The sequence below is a fragment of the Somniosus microcephalus genome, chromosome 16 (genome assembly GCF_052327205.1).
Source record: "Somniosus microcephalus isolate GS21.2 chromosome 16, FLI_Smic_1.0, whole genome shotgun sequence".
Taxonomy (NCBI): Eukaryota; Metazoa; Chordata; class Chondrichthyes; order Squaliformes; family Somniosidae; genus Somniosus; species Somniosus microcephalus.
Window position 1 is genome coordinate 72,287,211 of NC_141002.1, and position 20,556 is coordinate 72,307,766.

The 20,556-nt window shown below is 47.5% G+C and overlaps 1 long non-coding RNA gene across 1 annotated transcript; it reads left to right on the forward strand.

Annotated features, from left to right (window-relative positions):
* Nucleotides 1–13,261: 13,261 nt before the first annotated feature.
* LOC147106268 (uncharacterized) lies at nucleotides 13,262–18,081 on the forward strand. Its single transcript, XR_015081403.1, has 2 exons — nucleotides 13,262–13,543; nucleotides 17,512–18,081. It is a non-coding gene; the product is annotated as an uncharacterized LOC147106268 (long non-coding RNA).
* The last annotated feature ends 2,475 nt before the right edge of the window (nucleotides 18,082–20,556 follow it).

Sequence of the window (20,556 nt, forward strand, 5' to 3'; positions counted from 1 at the left end):
CTTCGACAGCTGGGCGGATCGCATAAGGGACCGGTCTGGCCTTAAAAAACTTTGGGCTTGCATTTTCCTCTATTTTGATTGTCGCTGTTATGCCTTTTAGTGTTCCGAGTCCCTGCTGGAACACTTCTTGTGCGTCAGTTAGCATTTTTGACAGTCGCCCAGGTGTGACGTCGTCATCCTTTTTGGCATCTACCGTTAGTGCTAAAATGGAATGCCAATCTAGCTGTATCTTCCGGATCCATTCACGCCCTAGTAGTGGTGGTCCTCCATCTGGCAATACCTATACGTCCATTTTTGGTGTTTCCTTGCCGTTATATATAACGTTCACCCTTATTTTTCCTTTGGAGTAGACTTTTTGCCCCGTGTACGTCCTCAAGACAATCTCCGTATCTCTCAAGGGTATATGTGAGAATAGCCACTTGTAGTCCCTTCGGTTTATGACTGTTAGGGCTGATCCTGTGTCCAATTCTGTAAAGTCCGCGCCTCAATAATACACGGACTTCAGGAGAACAGTTTAACAGGTACTTTACTGAACAAGAGGCAGCTTGAAACTGAAACTACAGAAGCCTGCTAGGGCCTTTTATACAGGGGTGGTCACTGCCGGTACTGCAGTCTAAGACCAGTTAGTCCCTTAAAGGTACATACACAACAATTCCTCCCCTTTTAGATAAACAGTACATAACATTCATTTAACAACTAAATAATAACTAATTACAATTACAATTTCCTCAGTAATATATACATCAACTGAAATAGTCATTTATAAGTTCAGTCTTTGAGGAGGCTTCCTGATCCGGACTGGATAGCGCCTTTCTCGAGTATCCTGTTCTGGCGGTGGAGTCAATTCTGGCTCATTGTCATTGGTTGGTTCGTCAGCTTCCAATACCCTGCTTCTGAGGTAGACGCAATCTGTACTTCGGGCTCATTACCAGGTGCACATGCTTGTGGTACAGGTTTGGCTTGTTCCTGTGACTCTAGAATCTGGTCAGCATGGCGTCTCATGATGCTCTCTCCAACGTCCTCTGTGTACATTCGTGGTCCCTGCTGTGTGCATATCGTGCCTGGCTGCCATTTTTCTGTTCGGTAGTCGTGGGCCAAGACTGGTTGCCCTATCTTGAAGCTCCTGGTTGGCTTCTCATTTATGTGCCAGAACTGCTTATCCTCAACATCTCGTCTTATGTTTGGTTTGAGCAAATCCAAGCGACATCTTAGTCTCCGGTTGAAAAACAGTACGGCTGGAGTTTGGTTGGTTACGGCATGTGTCGCATTCCGGTAAGCAAACAGGAAGTTATCCACCTTGTGTTGCAGTGGTATGTCGTCATTATACATTGCCTTTATGGCCTTTTTAAAGGTCTGAACAAACCTCTCAGCCAATCCATTTGTGGCTGGATGATATGGGGCAGATGTGTAATGTTTCACCCCATTATTCTTCAGGAACCTCCGGAAATCCTCAGACACAAACTGTTGGCCATTGTCGGAACAGATCTGTTCTGGTAACCCATTCCTGATGAAGATGGTCCTTAGGACTGCAATAGCTTTCTCCGTGGTGGTGGAGGACATTTTAATGACCTCTGGCCATTTCGAATGGGCATCCACAGCGATTAGAAACATTGAGTCCATAAATGGACCAGCGAAATCAATGTGTACCCGTTGCCATGGAGATGAGGGCCACTCCCATGGATGTAGCGGGGCCTGTGGTGGAGCGTTTTGGACCTTCTGGCATCCTGTGCATCTCTTGGTCATATCCTCGATTTCTTTATCGATTCCTGGCCACCACACAAACGCCCTGGCTAGGCTCTTCATTTTTACCCCTCCCAGATGACCCTCGTGAAGCTCATTGAGTACTCTATCTCTCAACTTGGGTGGAATTACCACTCGGGATCCACACATCAAGGTTCCCCGGCACACTGACAGCTGTTCCCTCCTTGGCGAGAATGCTGGCAACAGTGAGTCGCCATATGCTGGCCATCCCTTCACCGTCAAATCATAGACCCGAGAGAGTGTCGGGTCATTTCGGGTTTCCTTCTCAATACTTGCGTTTGTAACAGGCAAACATTCGACTATGGTCGCTTGGAATATCTCCACAGGGTCCACTGCAGATGCTTCTTCCGCCGTAGGCAACGGTAGGCGCAACAGCCCATCAGCGTTTCCATGTTGTTTCGTACCTTTGTACTCGATGTCATACTGATGTGCCCCTAGAAAAAGTGACCATCTCTGCAGCCATTGCGCCGTCATCACCGGAACGTCCTTCTTTGGGTTAAAAATTGAGACCAGGGGTTGATGATCAGCCAGTAGGGTGAATTTCTGCCCGTGCAGATAGTGATTGAACTTCTTCACCCCCCACACCAGGCTGAGGGCCTCCCTGTCAATCTGGGCGTAGTTACGCTCGGCTGAGGTTAGCGAGCGCGATGCAAAGGCTATTGGCCTCTCTGAACCGTCACGGAATTTGTGTAACAGCACCGCTCCAATGCCGTAAGGTGACGCATCACATGCCAACCGAATCGGTAGTGTTGGGTTGTAGTGGGCCAATACTTCTTTTGAAGTGATTTGGCATTTACATTCCTGAAAGGCATGCTTACACTCATCACTCCATTTCCATGTTACACCAGTTTGAAGGAGGGCGTTCAGTGGGTGCAGAATTGTAGATAAATTCGGCAAGAACTTCTGGTAGTAGTTCACCAACCCGAGGAACGACCTCAGTTGCGACACATTTTCTGGTGCTGGAGCCTTGACTACAGCCTCAATCTTGTCCGGTGACTTATGCAACCCTTCCTCATCAATCATGTGGCCACAATACGAGATTTGTCTCCTGAAGAACTCGCATTTGGGACGGTTGGCTCGTAGCCCATATTCCTGCTATCTTGTGAGCACCTGTTCCAGGTTGGCAAGGTGTTCATTGTCATTTTCGCCCGTAACCAGGATGTCGTCCAAATAACACTGGGTCCCCGGGATCCCTTGCAGGACTTGTTCCATTGCCCTCTGCCACATAGCCGGGGCCGATGCTACCCCAAATACCAGTCGATTGTACTGGTAAAGGCCTTTGTGAGTGTTTATCGTGAGGTATTTCCTAGATGCTTCTTCCACCTCCATTTGTAGATATGCTTGAGCCAGGTCAATCTTTGTAAAACGTTTCCCTCCAGATAGTGAGGCGAATATATCTTCTATCCGCGGAAGCGGATACTGTACTGTGTGCAGGACTGGGTTCACAGTCACCTTGAAGTCCCCACAGATGCGAACCTTCCTTGGCTCCCCAGGCGTGCTGCTCAATGCTTTCTTCATTACAGGAACGATGGGTGTGGCCCACTCGCTCCAGTCCACCTTAGACAGCACCCCCGAACGCGCCAGACTCTCCAGTTCAGCTTCCACAGCTGGGCGTATCGCGTATGGCACCGGTCTGGCCTTGAAAAATTTTGGGGTTGCGTTATCCTCAATCTTTATGGTTGCCTTTACTCCTTTTAGAGTCCCAAGTCCTTGTTGGAACACCTCTTCCGCGTCAGATAGAATTTGTGACAGACGTCCAGGTGCGACGTCATCATCTTTTTTGTCAGTCACAGTTAGTGCCAGAATGGAATGCCAATCCAATTGTAGTCTTCGGATCCATTCACATCCCAATAATGGTGGTCCTCCATCTCATAGTATATACAAGTATAGTTTCTATGTTTCCTTTCCGTTATATTCAACTGGCACCCTTATTTTTCCTCTGGGGTAGACCTTTGCCCCGTGTATGTCTTCAATACAATGGACGTGTCCTTTAAGGGTATGTGTGAGAATAGCCGCTCATAGTCTCGTCGATTCATGGGTTAGGGCTGATCCTGTGTCCAATTCCATCTTCACTGGGGACCCTGCTATCATGAGGGTGACCCAAATGGTTCGGTGATCTTCTTTTGCGATCACGTTGTGTAATTTTAAACAACTTAGTCGCCTGCTCCCGGAGTCCTTATCACTCTCCTGATCTTCGGAACTACTATCTGTCAGTTTCTTTACTTTCCTGTACTGTTCCTTAGTAGTTCTTGTCGTGTTGGTCTTCTTTCCCGACCTGCAGACTCTTGCTATATGTCCCATTTTTCCGCATTACCTGCATATTTTGTCTTTAAACCAGCAGTCCTTCTGCTCATGGGTTGTTCTGCTGCAGCGATAGCACTTTTCGGCTCCATACGCCATTTCGTTAGCGCTGTATTCTTGTGGTTTCTGTTGTATTTCCGCAGCTCCCCGTGCTGCTGCTTCGTAGGATACTGCCACGCTGAAAGCCTGTTCTAGCATCAGGTCCTTTTTTGAAAGTAGTCGTTTCTGGGTTCCTTCACTCTGGAGCCCGCAGACAAACTTATCCCGTAAGGTGTCTGCCAGTCCTGCTCCGAACTGGCAGTGCTTCGATAACTTGCGTAGTTCCGTAAGATAGTCAGCATTGCTCTCATCTTTGTGCTGGTTTCTTTTATGGAACTTGAATCTTTCTGCTATCAGCAGTGGTGTAGGGCTTAGGTGTTCCTGTAAGATATGAACAATCTCCTCAAAAGTTTTCTCCATTGGTTTAGCTGGGGTAATTAAATTCCGCAATAGGCCGTACGTATTCGCACCCATCAGATTTAATAATACCGACGCCCTCTTTCCATCGGCCACCTCATTTGCCTTGCAGTACACTTCGATTCTTTCTACATACGTGGTCCAGTCTTCTACCTCGTTGTCGAAAGCAGTGATACTGCCACTTTTCGGCATCTTGGGCGATTTAAAATGGCGCCTCCCGCGCTTTTGCTTCTTCCCCAATGGAATAAAATGGCACCTCCCGCGCTTTTGCTTCTTCCCCAATGGGATAAAATGGCGCCTCCCGCGCTTTTGCTTCTTCCCCTTACTTCCACGCTGCTCCTAGCATTCTACGGGTAATGGCGGCGACCCGCAGCTTCGGCGCGTCTCGCTTTCCTTCCCCCCCCCCGTTTGGTTTCTCTCCGCTGTCCTGTTCTCGAGCACCGACCACGCCCTGTGCGCTCCACCCTCTCTCTCTTGTTTTCTTTTCCCGGCGACGCTGCGCGGCCCGATTTGTAGAGCCGCTCGAACGAGCTTGAGCCCGCCGCAGTCCGGAAAGGTCAGCGCGCTACCTGCTGCCAGCACGATTCGCTGGAACCACAGTCTCTCCCGCAATTCTCCAAACACCGATGGATTCTTTGGGCGGTTGCCCTCGGTCGACGCCCGTTGCTCAGACTACGACCTTCCAGGACCTTCCTTTCAGGCGAGATCCCCGTGAGATGATGCCACACTGCAGGTGAGTTCGAACTTACTCGTCGCCACTGTAAAGTCCGCGCCTCAATAATACACAGACTTCGGGAGTACAGTTTAACAGGTACTTTACTGAACAAGAGGCAGCTTGAAACTGAAACTACAGAAGCCTGCTAGGGCCTTTTATACAGGGGTGGTCACTGCCGGTACTGCAGTCTAAGACCAGTTATTCCCTTAAAGGTACATACACAACAATTTCCATTTTCACTTGGACTCCGGCTATCTTGAGCGTGATCCAGATAGTTTGGTGATCCTCCGTTTTGATCACATTATGTAGTTTCAGACAACCCAGCTCCTTGCTTCCGGAGTCTGTATCACTCTTCAATTCATCTGAACTACTCTCCGTCACCTTATGTACCTTCTTGTACTTCTCCTGTAGGGATTTCTTGCTGCTGGTTTTCTTTTCCGACCTGCAGACTCTTGCTATGTGTCCTACTTTTCCACACTGCCTGCACACTTGGTCCTTGAACCAGCAATCCTTATGGTCGTGTGTTGTTCTGCTGCAGCGATAGCACTTCACTGTTCCGTATGACATTTCATTTGTGCCATATTCTTGCGGTCTCCGTTGTATCTCTGCTGCGCCCCGTGCTGCTGCTTCATGTGATACTGCCATGCTGAAAGCCTTGTCCAGCGTAAGATCCTTTTCTGATAGAAGCCGTTTCTGGGTTCCTTCACTTTGAAGCCCACACACAAACTTGTCCCTTAAAGTATCTGCTTGTCCCGTTCCAAACTGGCAGTGTTTCGATAGTTAGCGCAGTTCCGTTAAAAACTCAGCATTACTTTCATCTTTATGCTGGTTCCTTTTGTGAAACTTAAATCTTTCCGCTATCAGCAGCGGTGTGGGGTCTAAGTGGTCCTGTAGTATTGACACTATGTTTTCAAAATTCTTTTCCGCTGGCTTCTCTGGGGTTACTAGGTTTCGCAGTAAGCCATACGTTTTTGCACCCATTGAATTCAACAATACCAGCGCTTTCCTGTCATCTGGCACTTCATTCGCCTTGCAGTACACTTCTATGCGTTCGACATATGTCGTCCAATCTTCGACTTCATTGTCGAACGCTGTGACACTGCCACTCTTCGGCATCCCTGGGTGTGGTTAGACTGGCTCAAAATGGCGTCTCCCACGCTCTCCCTTCTTCTCCGCTGCGGCTCAAACAAAAATGGCGTCTCCCGCACTCTCCCTTCTTCTCCGCTGCGGCTCAAACTAAATGATGTCTCCCACGCTCTCCCTTCTTCTCCGCTGCGGCTCAAACAAAATGGCATCTCCCGCGCTCTCCCTTCTTCTCCGCTGACGCTGCTCGCCCCCTGAACACCGCCTCTCTCTCTCGTTGACGCCGCTCGGTCCTGAACAGCGGCTGCGCCCTGTGCGCTCTACCCTCTCTCTTCTCGCGTCGACGCCGCTCGGTCCTGAACAGCGGCTGCGTCCTGTGCGCTCTACCCTCTCTCTTTTCCCGTCGGCGCCGCTCGGTTCTGAACACCGGCTGCGCCCTGTGCGCTCTACCCTCTCTCTTCCCCGCTGACACTGCTCGGCCTTTTCCTGTGCCGTCGGTCGGCTCTAGCCGCCGCTGTGCGGGAAGGGTCTGCGCCGTACCTGTTGCCAGCCCGTTTCGCTGGAGTCTCCGTTGGATGGTCGACGCGCGTGCTTCTGGAATCGGCCTTCTTCTGCAGAGTTGTAGGTAGGTTCGAATCTACTCGTCGCCAATGTTAAATCCGTGTATCTTGATGTTGTATGTTCTTCAATAACTAGACAAGAGACTGCAGATAACAAACAACAGGTGTTTACTGGATGAGGGTTACTCTAAAACTAAACGTACAGATCCCTACTCAGGGTTATATACCGGTGTGGTCACTGCCGGTACTACAGTATACAGGGGCTGTAAAAAGTAGTTCTCCCCTTAAAGGTACATACACTACAGTCCTGACATGACTTACCCTTTAATTAATTTAAATTAAATCAATACCACCAATTTAATGATATACTCAAGGGCGCTTGCCTGCCAGCAGTCCCCGCTACACCACAGAGACCCTAGAAACTATAAACCACAGAATTTAAGTTTTGTGAAGAAGGAGAAAGAGTAAATACTTACCAACCAATCACTTACCCGCTTTCTGGTGACGTCACACTTGGATTCTTTTTACCTCTCTCCTTCCCTCTGACTTCAGAGACTGGAAACTGGTACGCCTTACCTGGGCCTCTGAAGCCTTTTTAAGCTTCCCGCTCACGCCTCCCGCTGACACCCGTGGTCTGAGGCCTTACCTGGGTCTCTGAAGCCTTTTTAAGTTTCCCGCTTGCGCCTCCCGCCGACACCCGCGGTCTGAGGCCTTACCTGGGTCTCTGAAGCCTTTTTAAGCTTCCCGCTCACGCCATCCGCCGACACCCGTGGTCTGAGGCCTTACCTGGGTCTCTGAAGCCTTTTTAAGCTTCCCGCTCGTGCCTCCCGCCGCGGTCTGAGGCCTTACCTGGGTCTCTGAAGCCTTTTTAAGCTTCCCGCTCGCGCCTCCCGCCGACATCCACGGTCTGAGGCCTTACCTGGGTCTCTGAAGCCTTTTTAAGCTTCCCGCTCACGCCTCCCACCGACACCTGCCAGTGCAGAGCCTCACTGGTTCACGAGCAGGGCTTAGAAGCAGGGCTACAATAATGTAGCCCTATCTTCAACCCATGCTTGTCTCTAGTGAGGCTCCATGTTGGCAGTGGAGCATCAAATTCCTGCTCTTTAAAACCAGCAGGGAACAGGAACTTTAATCCCAGCGAGTTCCACATTCTAACCACTCTTTGAGTAAAGAAGTTTCTCCTGAATTTCCTCTTGGATTTATTGGTGACTATCTTATATTTATGGCCTATATCGACCCAAGTCCATCAAAGCTGAAACCAGTGGGTAAATTCCATGCTCTCATTGGGGAGTCATGCTCAAAGGGAGATTGGGGCCAAAAATTCACAATCCCATTTCACCACTGTAGCTACATCAGAGCTGGCGACCAAGTACCTGAACTCACCAGCGGACCAATTTAACTGGGGCCACCTTCAGTCCCAGAGTGTGCCAGGGCATAAACCAGCCTGCAGCAACAACAACAACAATAATTTGTATTTGGGGGGGACGCATGGGGCTCGATTTTAATTCCAGAGGCGGGTTGGAGTCGGGTTGCGTGGTGGGCGGGTTCGGGAGCTGCTTCCGGCGGGAACAGCTGCAGAGTTGCGATTTTTATTAAAGAACCCTGTTAATTTCATGGAGGCGCGCTGGCCGGTCCAATGAGTGGGATCGGGTCGGCTGGCCACCTCTGATGATGTCATAATAGCAGCTGCTTTTAAAGCTGCCATCCAGCCTGAGCCTTTCCATTGTGGTTTCCTGGACTTGATTTAAAAGCTACGACTTCTTCCAGAGGCAAGGCAGTGTTGGGTGAAAATAAATTCACATCTAATCTGTGGTAAAGTAAAAGGTGCAGTTTATTGAAAACAGAGCTCTGGGAGAAGCACCTTCTCCCCGATCAACAAAATTCACAAGCTTATATACAGTACAAGACTGGAGCACATCGATAGCCTTGATTACATTACTTATTCCTTGGCCAGTCTGGCTTCATGGCAACAGCCGCCCCCCTCCCCAATTATATTCCTTCAAAAACAACCTAATTATAACTTTACATCGTTAGCTAAGCCCCTTCTTTTAGTTCTGTCTTTTATCTACGTTTGTCCAGTTATCTGGACAGCAGGGTCCTTTCTTACTTCATTGTGACTTCGGCCGATCAGTGACTCGTGATTGGACATGGCTAACCTTGTTATTGCAGCTTCTCATATCTCCACATGCTTAATCACTTTTGTAGTTCAGTCCATTGTGTTTTTAAACTAGTCTCGACTGAAACTAGGTTGTCCTGCTGTGTCGCTCGACTGCAACATTCAACTGGTTCAAATCCCAATCCTTCAGCAGCTCCCCGGTTTAATGATGACTCCCTCCATGCTCTTGTGGATGCTGTCAGAGGGCATAGGGAGATTCTCTTCCCTCCTGATGGTCAGAGGAAGCCTCAGCGGACCAAGGCAGCCTGGCTGCACATTGTTCAGGAGGTGAGCGCAAGGACCATTTATGCATGGTCATGGATCCAGTGCCACAAAAGGTTTAATGATCTTGTGAGAACATCAAAAGTGAGTATCCCATCTCACTTGCCTTCACTCTGCTTCCCTTCTCTTCTCATCACCAGCACTCTGCTTTGGAAGCCTCCTCCTTCACATCCCACCTTACTCTTACTTCCCTTGCACCCTTTCCTATCCATCTCTGTCTCTGCACTGAATCACTTCAGCATCCTGCCTATGCATCCCTTCGACTCGCTCTCACTGTCATGCAGTGACAACAACTAACAACGTACAGGGAGCTAGCTTCCTCTTGGCAACTTACCCCATCTTCGTCTCACTCAAAGCTTCTATGGTAGAGATTATTCACACTCACTCCATCACTGTGGCTGAAACAGCGCTTGCAGGAAAAGATAGCCCACAATAAGAGGGAGAGAGCAATGACTAGAGGAGGAACACCTACCCTAGCCACATTGACCAGTGCTGAGGAGGCAGCAAACAAGATTGTTGGAGGTGGCGAGGACCTGGAAGTGGGCGATGGAGACACGGGCACAATAGAGGAAGCTGGTGACATAATAGAGTTTCATCCCTCTCAGAAAGCAATGCAATATGATGTTCATAGAGAATCGCTTTGTATCATTTGCTCAAAAGGATGTGTCTGCTACATCAATATCAGATGTCTAATTCAAGCCTTTACTCTCCCACAGGACCATCGAGCGCCCCCCTCCCCACGATGAAGACCCAGACATCTCCTCAGAGGAACCTGAAGCCTCTGAGGGAGCAGCGTCACCAGGACTCAGCGCACCCAGCACCAGCGCAGCAACACACACCTCGGTGGGGCCATCACGAGTTAGAGTAGTGTTGCCACCTTGTCTATCACAGCGCACAAGTGAGCATCAGCAGATGGTGGAGACAGCGACAGCAGTGGAGAGTCCTTGGGGGACGTCACAGGCCTCTCCTAGTTCTGCTAAGCTGCATGCAGACACTGAGCCTCTGGGGCCATCCAGAAAAAGAGCGGTTCGTGAAATACAGGAACGAGCACAGGTGTCTCTGGAAGGGTTTGCCTGCAGGGTTAGTGCAAGTGTGGCGAGAATGGAGGAGTCCATCTCTAACATCAGCACTGCTGTGCTGGAGGTAATGCCGCATGAACGCACCACCATGGATAGGATGGCAACCTCCATGGAAAGGCTGGCTACCTCGGTGGAAAGGATGGCTACAGCCATGGAGGAAATAAGTTGCCAGAATCAGGAAAACATGGTGACTGTTCAGAATAGAATGACATCTCTGGAGGAGCGATGGGCAGCTATTGAGCAGAGAGACCAGAGCTTCATGGATGTCCTTTTGAGGAGGACTGCCAGTGCAGATATGGGTCCTCAAGACCCCCCTGAAGTGCAGCAAGGTGCTCTCCTGCTACTTGCCAGCACTGAGGTGCAGCTGACCCATGAGAGGGATGTTGTTGGCAGGACAAAAGGAAGTGTGGGCTCCTCTCAAAGCGCTCGCACAACAATGCCACTATGGAGCCCTCAGTCACAGACCCACTTTGCAGAGACAACTGAGATGGCCGTTTCAGCCCCTGCACAGCTGCAGGAAGAGCAGACTGTTGAAGAGCCCTCCCAGGCTCCCAAACCCAGAGGACACCTGCTAAAGGCGTCTCAGCAGGCGCAGCATCCTAGTCAGCAAGGTGCCTCTACATCTGCTGAAGCCACAGGGGAAGCACCACGTAGAAGCACGTGTAAGAGAGAGATTTAGCACCTATAGTCACAAGGGGACTCACTTGGGTGATGTTTCTTTTTTTTTTGACTGTTGTTGGTATATTTTATCATGTGTTAAAGATAAATTATGTCAAACAGTTAATTGTGTGGCCTATGTGTTCTGGGAAATGGCAAGAGCGCATTGAGGGCTCAGGGTGACTTACATTTGTAATGCTGATGGTAAAAGTGATAGGAAATAAGAGGGTATAGCAGAGATGAAGTATGATGTTAGACAAGTGTCGCCTGCAATTACAGAGCCATATGGTGGCCACCTATGGTCGAAGAGTAAGCTTATGGTAGTGTGGCATGGCAGTGTGCATACCCTGGTTGAGGGGCAGCAATGAACTGGAGGGATGCTGCATTGGTCACAACAGGGCATGCAAGGCTCCCCTCATCCTCCTCCTACTCCTCTTCCCAGGAAGATCTGCGCTGAGCCACGCGGCTGCTGCTCCTCCGATTATGAGGACCAGGAGAGGGCATAAATGTTTCCCATCCCCTTGCTATAGATTTAATTTGAGGTAACAATCTTGCAAGCACACAGTTGAAGTGACCTGAAATAATTCTATTCATGACACACTGCAGATGGGTGTCAGCTTGAACAGTCAGAAAGTCAGTAGATGTGCAAAATGTTATCCCATACCTACAACAGCAAAGTTGTTGCATTTGAATGTCAGCCATGTTTCAGGGGCGCTTTTAAAACACTCCACCAATGCATACAAATCATGTCCTCCAGCAACTCGTCTCCTTGAACCTGGCCTGTTTCTGACTAGTCGGGAAACAGGAGCCAGAAGCAGGAAAATGGGAAACCACGATAAAAATAGGATTAGCAAGGCAATTAACAGGCTGTTAACTGCCTTAACTACTTGTCCCACCGGTTGGAGATGGGTCAGTTTGGGAGCAACTAAACAGACATTCAGGAAAATCGCATGGGGGCGGGATGGAGGTGGGTTGGGTGCCTGAAGCCATTTTTCCCGATTTTCCCAACAGACCCGCCTCCTCAGGGCTATTAAAATTGAGCCCCAGGAATCTATTCCAGGGTACTAAGAGATTAGGGCTGAAATTTGTGAAATGCTAATAATCATCACAATGTTGGGCGTAGAACATTTGGGCCAAATGGCTTGTTTCTGTGCTGAATGTTTTGACGTACTGCTAGATTGGAAACAAGTTAACATAATACCCACATTAAAGAAAGGAGACAATTCTGATGCACATAACTGCAGGCAACTCAGTCCAACAGCAATATCTGGGAAAATACTGGAATCAATTATCAGAAGCAAACTTGAGAACTACCAGTATGGAAATAATTTAGTAAAAAAGAGCCAACACGGCTTTAGAACAGGAAGATCCTGCCTAACTAATCTCCTTGACTTTATGGAGAAGTGACATCCCAAGTGGCAGTGGAAAACCATACAACATGTTGCACATAGATTTCCAAAAAGCCTTTGATAAAGTTCCTCATGGAAGGCTGCTACTGAAACTGAAAGAAGTGGGAATTCAAGGTAAACCTTGGTTGTGGATAAGGGATTGGCTGAAGCAAAGAAATTAACAGGTACTTGTTAGGGCAGCGATGTCAGGGATGGGGAAGTATTGAGTGGAGTGCTCCATGGATCGGCACTGGGAATTCAACTGTTCCTAATCTACATTAACATTAGCTATGGGCAGTTGAGCCAGGGACCCACAAAGGGAGTTGTATAAAATCTTCAAATGGACAAATTAAAGATAGATGAAATTCACTACAAGGTATTACACTGTGGAAGGGGGGGTCGTTCAGCCAGATTGCCTGCCTCTTTACCGCAGCCATGTTCGCGCCCGGGTGGCCCTGGAGATGGAGCACGCGGTGTCCGCCGGCACGCTTGAGTATTTCCGTGACCGGTGGGCGCCGCGGGGACTGGAGTGCATCATCAACCTGGACAACCAAATTTAAATTTGATTTGTTTAAGTTTCATTTGAAGTTTGTTTAATTTACAGTCAAATTTGTTAACGTACTGATCAGAAGAGTACACTGTGGAAGGAAACAAAAGATGTCACAAATACACTGTGGATGGTGTAAAAACAGCTAAAAGTGAAATGGGAGGATACCTGTGTGTGTGATCATAGTTTTGGCATGTAACAGGTCAAATAGTTGTGAAGTAAAAATAAACAAAGCAAACAGAATGTTTACTTACATTAACAAGTCAATTGAGAACAAGTCAGACAATGTCACGCTAAAAATGAACAGTGCCCTGGTCAAATTTCAGCTTGAATAATGTGTTCAGTTGTCATCACCAAGAGATTCAAGAAGAAGCATTCAAACCATGGACACAGTGCAGCGAAAAACCATTAGGCTGATCCCTGGTGTCAGAGGATTCAATTATGAGGAAATACTGGAGAAAGTGGGGCTCTTGAGCCTTGAAAGGATTCAGTTGACAGGCGACTTTATCGAAGTAGATAAGCATTGATATGGTTTATCTGGAACACTACTTTAATACAGGTAGACTATCCTTTATCCGAAAACCTCGGGACCAGCCGAGTTTCGGATAAAGGAGAATTTCGGATTTCGGAAGGTGGGTCGGCGGGGGGTCGTGCGCACGACTTACGCTGACGCTCAGCGTAAGTCAGTCGGGGTCGGCGCCGGCGGGGTCCGCGGGGGGGTTGGCGGTTGTCGGGGCCGGCGGGGTGGTCGGGGTCGGCGGGGGGGATCGGCGGTTGTCGGGGCCCGCGGGGGGGTCGGCGGTTGTCGGGGCTGGCGGGGTCGGCGGTTGTCGGGGCCGGCGGTTGTCGGGGTCCGCGGGGGGGTCGGCTGTTGTCGGGGCTGGCGGTTGTCGGGGCCGGCGGGGTCCGCGGGGGGGTCGGCGGTTGTCGGGGCCGGCGGGGGGGTCGGCGGTTGTCGGGGTCGGCGGGGGGGATCGGCGGTTGTCGGGGCCCGCGGGGGGGTCGGCGGTTGTCGGGGCCGGCGGTTGTCGGGGTCCGCGGGGGGGTCGGCTGTTGTCGGGGCTGGCGGGGTCCGCGGGGGGGTCGGCTGTTGTCGGGGCTGGCGGGGTCGGCGGTTGTCGGGGCCGGCGGGGTCCGCGGGGGGGTCGGCGGTTGTCGGGGCTGGCGGTGTCGGCGGTTGTCGGAGCCGGCGGTGTCCGCGGGGGGGTCGGCGGTTGTCGGGGCCGGCGGGGTCCGCGGGGGGGGTCGGCGGTTGTCGGAGCCGGCGGTGTCCGCGGGGGGGTCGGCGGTTGTCGGGGCCGGCGGGGGTCGGCGGTTGTCGGGGCCGGCGGGGGGTCGTGCGCACGACTTACCCTTTATCCGAACTTCCGAAACCGGAACCCTCTAAAAACCGAAGGTTTTTTCGTTCGTACGCACGACTTACGCTGAACGAAAAAACCTTCGGTTTTTAGAGGGTTTCGGTTTTCGGAAGTCCGGATAAAGGGTAGTCTACCTGTATATGCCAGGAACATTGAACAGGGGGGCATAGGTTAAAACTGGTGAAAGGAAAATTCACGACAGTATCAGGAAGCACTTCATCCAAATAGTGATCAACATATTGAACGGTCTTTCCGTGGAGATATTTACAGAGCACGATGGGGAAAAGTGAATTTTCTTTATTCCGGATGGATGAGTTTAAATTGGACCAAATGGCTTTCCTCATCTGTAGCTATCTATGATATTGTGGTGTAAAATGATTAATTGGAAGTGTGAAGGTGGCAAAAAATACGAAATATAGACCCACAAATAAACACCCATTAACTAGCACAAAATGCATTATGATACATTCTGATTTAATTTGCATTAAAGCAATATTTTTGTTAAATCATATCTTTGTTTAATGTATTTTTGGTGAATAAATAACATTTTTACAACCCTGCATATCTTGGCCAAGCGTCTGTGCTCAGATGATTATGTAGTGGTGCTGGAGTAGGCCTTAGATCAAAATAAATGTGAAAACAGTTTTGAATTAGTACAGAAGCATGTAGTCATCAGAATTTTTCCACAGGACTGAAAAGCTCCATGTTTCAAAAATAAACTTTCATTACATATTTCTATTGGCCAAATGCACGGCATTGAGGGCCAGTAATTGCAGTGCTATTTACGCCGTGGCTCCCTGCCATTAGCAGACTCCTAATGTGGTTTGTCTTGTATTCAATACAGAAAAGATCAAGCAATCTGGGCCTAAATTTCACTTGTACATTTTGTCACATTTAATGCAAAGGAAGTGAAAGCAAAGTGTTGTTTAATGTACTGAGGAGGGGCACTTGCACAAAAAATGCACTGCCTCATAAATACTTAAGTGTAATAAAGCAAGAGAAACTTCGAAATGCTGTGTTGACAAGACCGTCATTATCAGTTGCCAGTAGCCAGACGTCATTTCCTGGTCTGCAGGATTAAATATTTACAACAAGAAAATCTTGTGGATAAAGAAATGGGATGGCAGTCCAGCTGTAGCAACACTGGTGCATGTCATTTTTAATAAGAACAGATGCCACACAAATTTGCAGCCTCATATTTGTTCACTTTCCACTCACTTAAATCTTGCCAGGTGTCACGGGCAGTCGCTAGCTGAACTTGGTGTAAGCAACAACAACAACAATTTGTATTTATATAGCACCTTTAACGTAGTAAAACGTCCCAAGGGGCTTCACAGGAGTATTAAAAGGCAAAACATTTGACACCGAGCCACCTAAGGAGAAATTAGGGCAGGTGACCAAAAGCTTGGTCAAAGAGGTAGGTTTTAAGGAGCGTCTTAAAGGAGGAAAGAGAGGTAGCGAGGCGGAGAGGTTTAGGCAGGGAATTCCAGAGCTTAGGGCCTAGGAAACAGAAGGCACGGCCACCAATGGTTGAGCGATTATAATAAGGAATTAGAGGAGCACAGATATCTCAGGGGGCGTGGGGCTGGAGGAGATTACAGAGAAAGGGAGGGGCGAGGCCATGGAGGGATTTAAAAACAAGGATGAGAATGCTTAACCGGGAGCCAATGTAGGTCAGTGAGCACAGGGATGATGGGTGAATGGGACTTGGTGCGAGTTAGGACACGGGCAGCCGAGTTTTGGATCACCTCAAGTTTACGTAGGGTAGAGTGTGGGAGGCCAGCCAGGAATGCGTTGGAATAGTCAAGTCTAGAGGTAACAAAGGCCTGGATGAGGGTTTCAGCAGCAGATGAGCTGAGGCAGGGGCAGAGACGGGCAATGTTACAGAGGTGGAAATAGGCATTCTTAGATTTGCTGCGGATATGTGGTCGGAAGCTCATTTCAGCAGTCATTTGTATTTTTCCAACATTCAGATGTCAGGGCAGGCACTGCTTGGTGTAAAATGTATTTATATGCTTTATGTCCTATTTTAATCAACTACCCCCTTAAAGAGCTCGTGTAGCCGTCAGTAGCCCTGTTGAAAATCAAATAATTATTCAATTTTAATTTGCTTTTTTCTTCTATTTCTTTTTATTTCAATATTTTTGTTTAAAGCGTGAGTGCTGATGGCATAATTAAAGTGACTGCGTGAGTGAGATGACATCACATCGTAGTTACAGCACAGAAACGTGCCAGTCGGCCCAACAGCTCCATGCCGGTGTCTGTGCTCCACACGAGCCTCCTCCCACCCTTCTTCATCTAACCCCATCAACATATCCTTCTATTCCTTTCTCCCTCATGTTTATCCAGCTTCCCCTTAAATGCATCAAACACACACAGCTGTTAAAAGAATTCCCATGGTTGCTAAACGTTGGCTTTTAACAGCTCCTGTTTATTGAACCTGGTGAGCAGCAAGAATCTCTAGTCCTACGTTCAGACGCAGTTATAAGGACACTTTGGGCAATATCTGCACGTCGACCACACTCAATTATTGCTGAACAGTAAGGTAAGCCGTCCAATCATCAAACATCAGTAATAAACACAGTTAAATACCTGAAGATATCAAAGATTGGTTGGAGTTTGGGTGAAACATTGGTCCAAAATTGAGTTGCAAGAGGTCAAAAGAAAAGGATATTATTGTGACCAAATTTTCCAAGGATACAACATGAGATTCTCCTGCGACTCCCTTAACATCTGTTGCTGGATTCATGATTGTGCATTTCACACACCTTTCCGCTGTCATCTGAAATGATTAAATTACAACAGAAATATGCAGTGCATTTTAAAAGGCTGCTTCTGTCTGGATCAGCAAGGAACATCAGCATGCCAAAATGTGGACTACACAGTGGAAAAAGCTGGAAAAACAGGCTGAAGTCCAGATAGAATGTAATTATTTTAACCCCCCCCCTCCCCACTTTGAAAAATATATAAAAATGAAAAGAGACTACACATTAAATTAGAGAAAATTTCAGAAGATATTTAAAAATCAATTAAAAGTTAATAAAAATAGTTCAAGTTGGGGCATGAAAAGCAAAGGTTAATAAGAAAAAATGTAGGGTTGAATTTCTGCAGGGTTCCTCCTGCTCGTCCATTGTAACACCATAACCTAACGTTAACATTGTTTTTACAGGGTTTCCACGGCTCTTCCAATGAATTTACAACAGATGAGCAGGAGAATCCATACGGAAATTCGCCCCCATTAACGACAAGCAAGAGAGAAGAAAAACCACCATATAGAAGTGAAAATGATGCCAATCAGCATCAATATTCTAATATAGGCTCTGAGGATGATATGTGTGTTGATATGAGCTTAGTATTCTTTTAATCTACGGAGGAATAGTCAGACATTTAGAATGGCAATAATCTTTCATTCTGATATTCCACTGAGGAGTCTGCGCATGAGATTATAGCCTAAGGATCTAGTAACAATTCAGCTGTCAACATCACCTCATGACTCCATACATACAACGCAGTGTTATAAATTCCATCAACCATTTAAGAACTGAATATCCGGGAGACCTTTGCAACTTTCAAACTGCTTGTTTTCTATCATATAACCTCTATCACTTTTGTTTTGTAAAGTTCCAATATAACACTGAAAATTATATAATATTGTAACACATAATTCATGATAGAGACCGAGCCAAATTTCTTTTTTTAATTTTGAGCATCATTTGACTAAACGCAACCTGAAACAGAATTGTGATTTGTATGATTTATTTTGCTGTTGAACGCCTCAGGTAGTCAATGCTATTTCATTGGATGAGTTTCCCACGGTGACTCTATTTACATAAAAGTGTCCTCTTGTAGCTAATCTGCTGTTAGCTAGTTGATTAACATAAAAATGGCCATGGTTTATGCTGTGACAGAGCCTGTAAGTTTATTTGATAATAAATCATTAACATTATAAATTTAATCAACTTAGTAGTAAAACTTGTAAGAATCAAAAGGATTAATGAACAAAGTACTGGAATAAAGAGAGATTCCACCACACTTCCAGCAAAGCTACAGTGGCAGGGCGGGAGAAGCTCTGAGGAAATTCACCCCCATTTTATTCTTCTGTATACATAAACATATAAGCAGGTATGTAACAAGAAAGGCCATTCAAACCACCGCCCGTTCCTCCTGATGGATTGTACACAGTTTGCACGGTTTTGCACTGTCCCTAATTTAATCTCTCGAGAGGTGAATAAGCAACTTCTCAAGAAGAGAAATGCCTGCGATTTCTCCATGTACCCCCAAAGATATTGGAGTGAAAATTCAAGGCTATTAACCTAACATTACAAACAACATTATTCAACCCTTACCATGTGTTCCACGTAGAGTATAGGGAATCATTGACACAATAAAAAGGTGCAATCGAATCTTCAGATGGTGATAACATAGAGCTAAATTTTAATGGGGACAGCGGGTTGGGGGCAGGTGGCTCAGAAGAGGTCGGGAAACCCGGGAGAACGGGTTTCCCGCAGGCCCTGCCGACTTTAACGGCAGGGCTAGATTTGCATGGGAAGCCTCTGTTTCCCACCCGCAGCCAGCCAGATTGAAAGGCTGGCTTGCTCCAGGCGGGTAGGCCTGCGGCACTAGGCCGCACAGAGGAGGAAGGGAGGGATCGCCTGGGGGCCGGGGTCAGCCGGAGCAGCAAGGAGGGGTGGGTCTCACCAGGATCAAGGGCCAGAGCAGCAAGGTGGGAGGTGGGGGAAGCCTCATGAAGGCATCGGAAGCCTGGGGCGGGGTGATTGGTGGCCTGTGGGGGGAAATCAGAGGCTCGTGGTGGTGTTTGGGGGGGGGGGGGGTCTCCGATCTTGCGGGGTGGGCTAGGCAGGGACACTGGATCTAGCAGGTAAGTGTAAAGACACTCACCTCCTGGATCCAGCAGTCCTCACCTTGCATTAGCTGGTGGTTAAAGTTAAAGTTAAATTCAAAATGGAGGTTAAAGCAGAGGCTTCCAGCCTCGTTATAATATTTAAATAGACAACGCACCTCCTGGGAGTGGGTTGGCTGCCCGGCCCCCATCCCATCTCCGTTAAAACCAGAAGTGGGTGAGTTGCAGGCGGGTTCTGGTCCGGATTCAGGTTTTTAACACTTTAACTTCCCACATGACCCCAACCCACCTATTTTATTTCAGTGAAAATTTCCCACCCGCCCCCCCCCCCGAGTATGGGGAATCATTGAAACAATAAAAAGGTGCATCTGAATCTTCAGCTGGTGATAACATATTGTCAGTTTTATGCCATTGCTAATCTCATGCTTCATGTATACACTTGGGAGAGGGACAGAATGTTTAGCAAAATTGTGTTTACGATTTCACTGTGAACAGCAAGTCTTCATCCATGATGTCTGAAAATGACAAATTATGTGGTAAATCAAATTAGTCAACATTTATCATTGCCTAATGGTTTTACACATGTAAATGCGCCAGATAAACAAAAAAGTCTGATTTTGCTGACTAGATTATTCTAGTGAACAAATTAAGCATCGTTACTGTTACATTTCCAGTGAGACCCAAACTTTAATTACAGGATTGGCTAAGTCTAACAAAATAAAAACAAAATAACGTGGCTACTTGGAAAGCCAACAGAACTTCTTATACCATGCATTATAAGTAAGAATGAGAAAAGATGCAGGCACACAGAAATAATTTTTTTGAGGAATAATAAATAGATAATATTTGCAACATTTTTATTAAATTGAACGACATCATTGCAAAGAATTCTCTGTGGGATTAGCACCCTAGATCTGCACCCAGCAAAGGACATGGAGAAAATAGGCTGGAATCTGAATCAGCTGCATGCCAGCTGGAGCCATGTGTTGTCCAGGGATATTCTGGCTGATGATGTTACTTAAATAAAGCAGAGTCTGGAGTGCACCCCAGCTTTGAAGAATGTATTAATAATGAGGTACAGATGGCAGCCATTGTTTTGTAAACCTGATCTCTCGATCGTAATGCAACATCAGACAAAGTGATCCTGAATAATAAGAGAAATCAAGCAAAACTAATTGAAGCGGCTTGAAAAATTGAGATGAACTGTTTTGATACAGAAGAGCTCTCAATGTTGTTTTAAAAAACTGTTTCTCAACAGAAGCATGTTATAAAGAATAGGGAAAATATGCAGAAAACCACAGGACACTTCCGAATTTGTATTTTCTTGGAACAATTTAAAATATTTTAATGGAA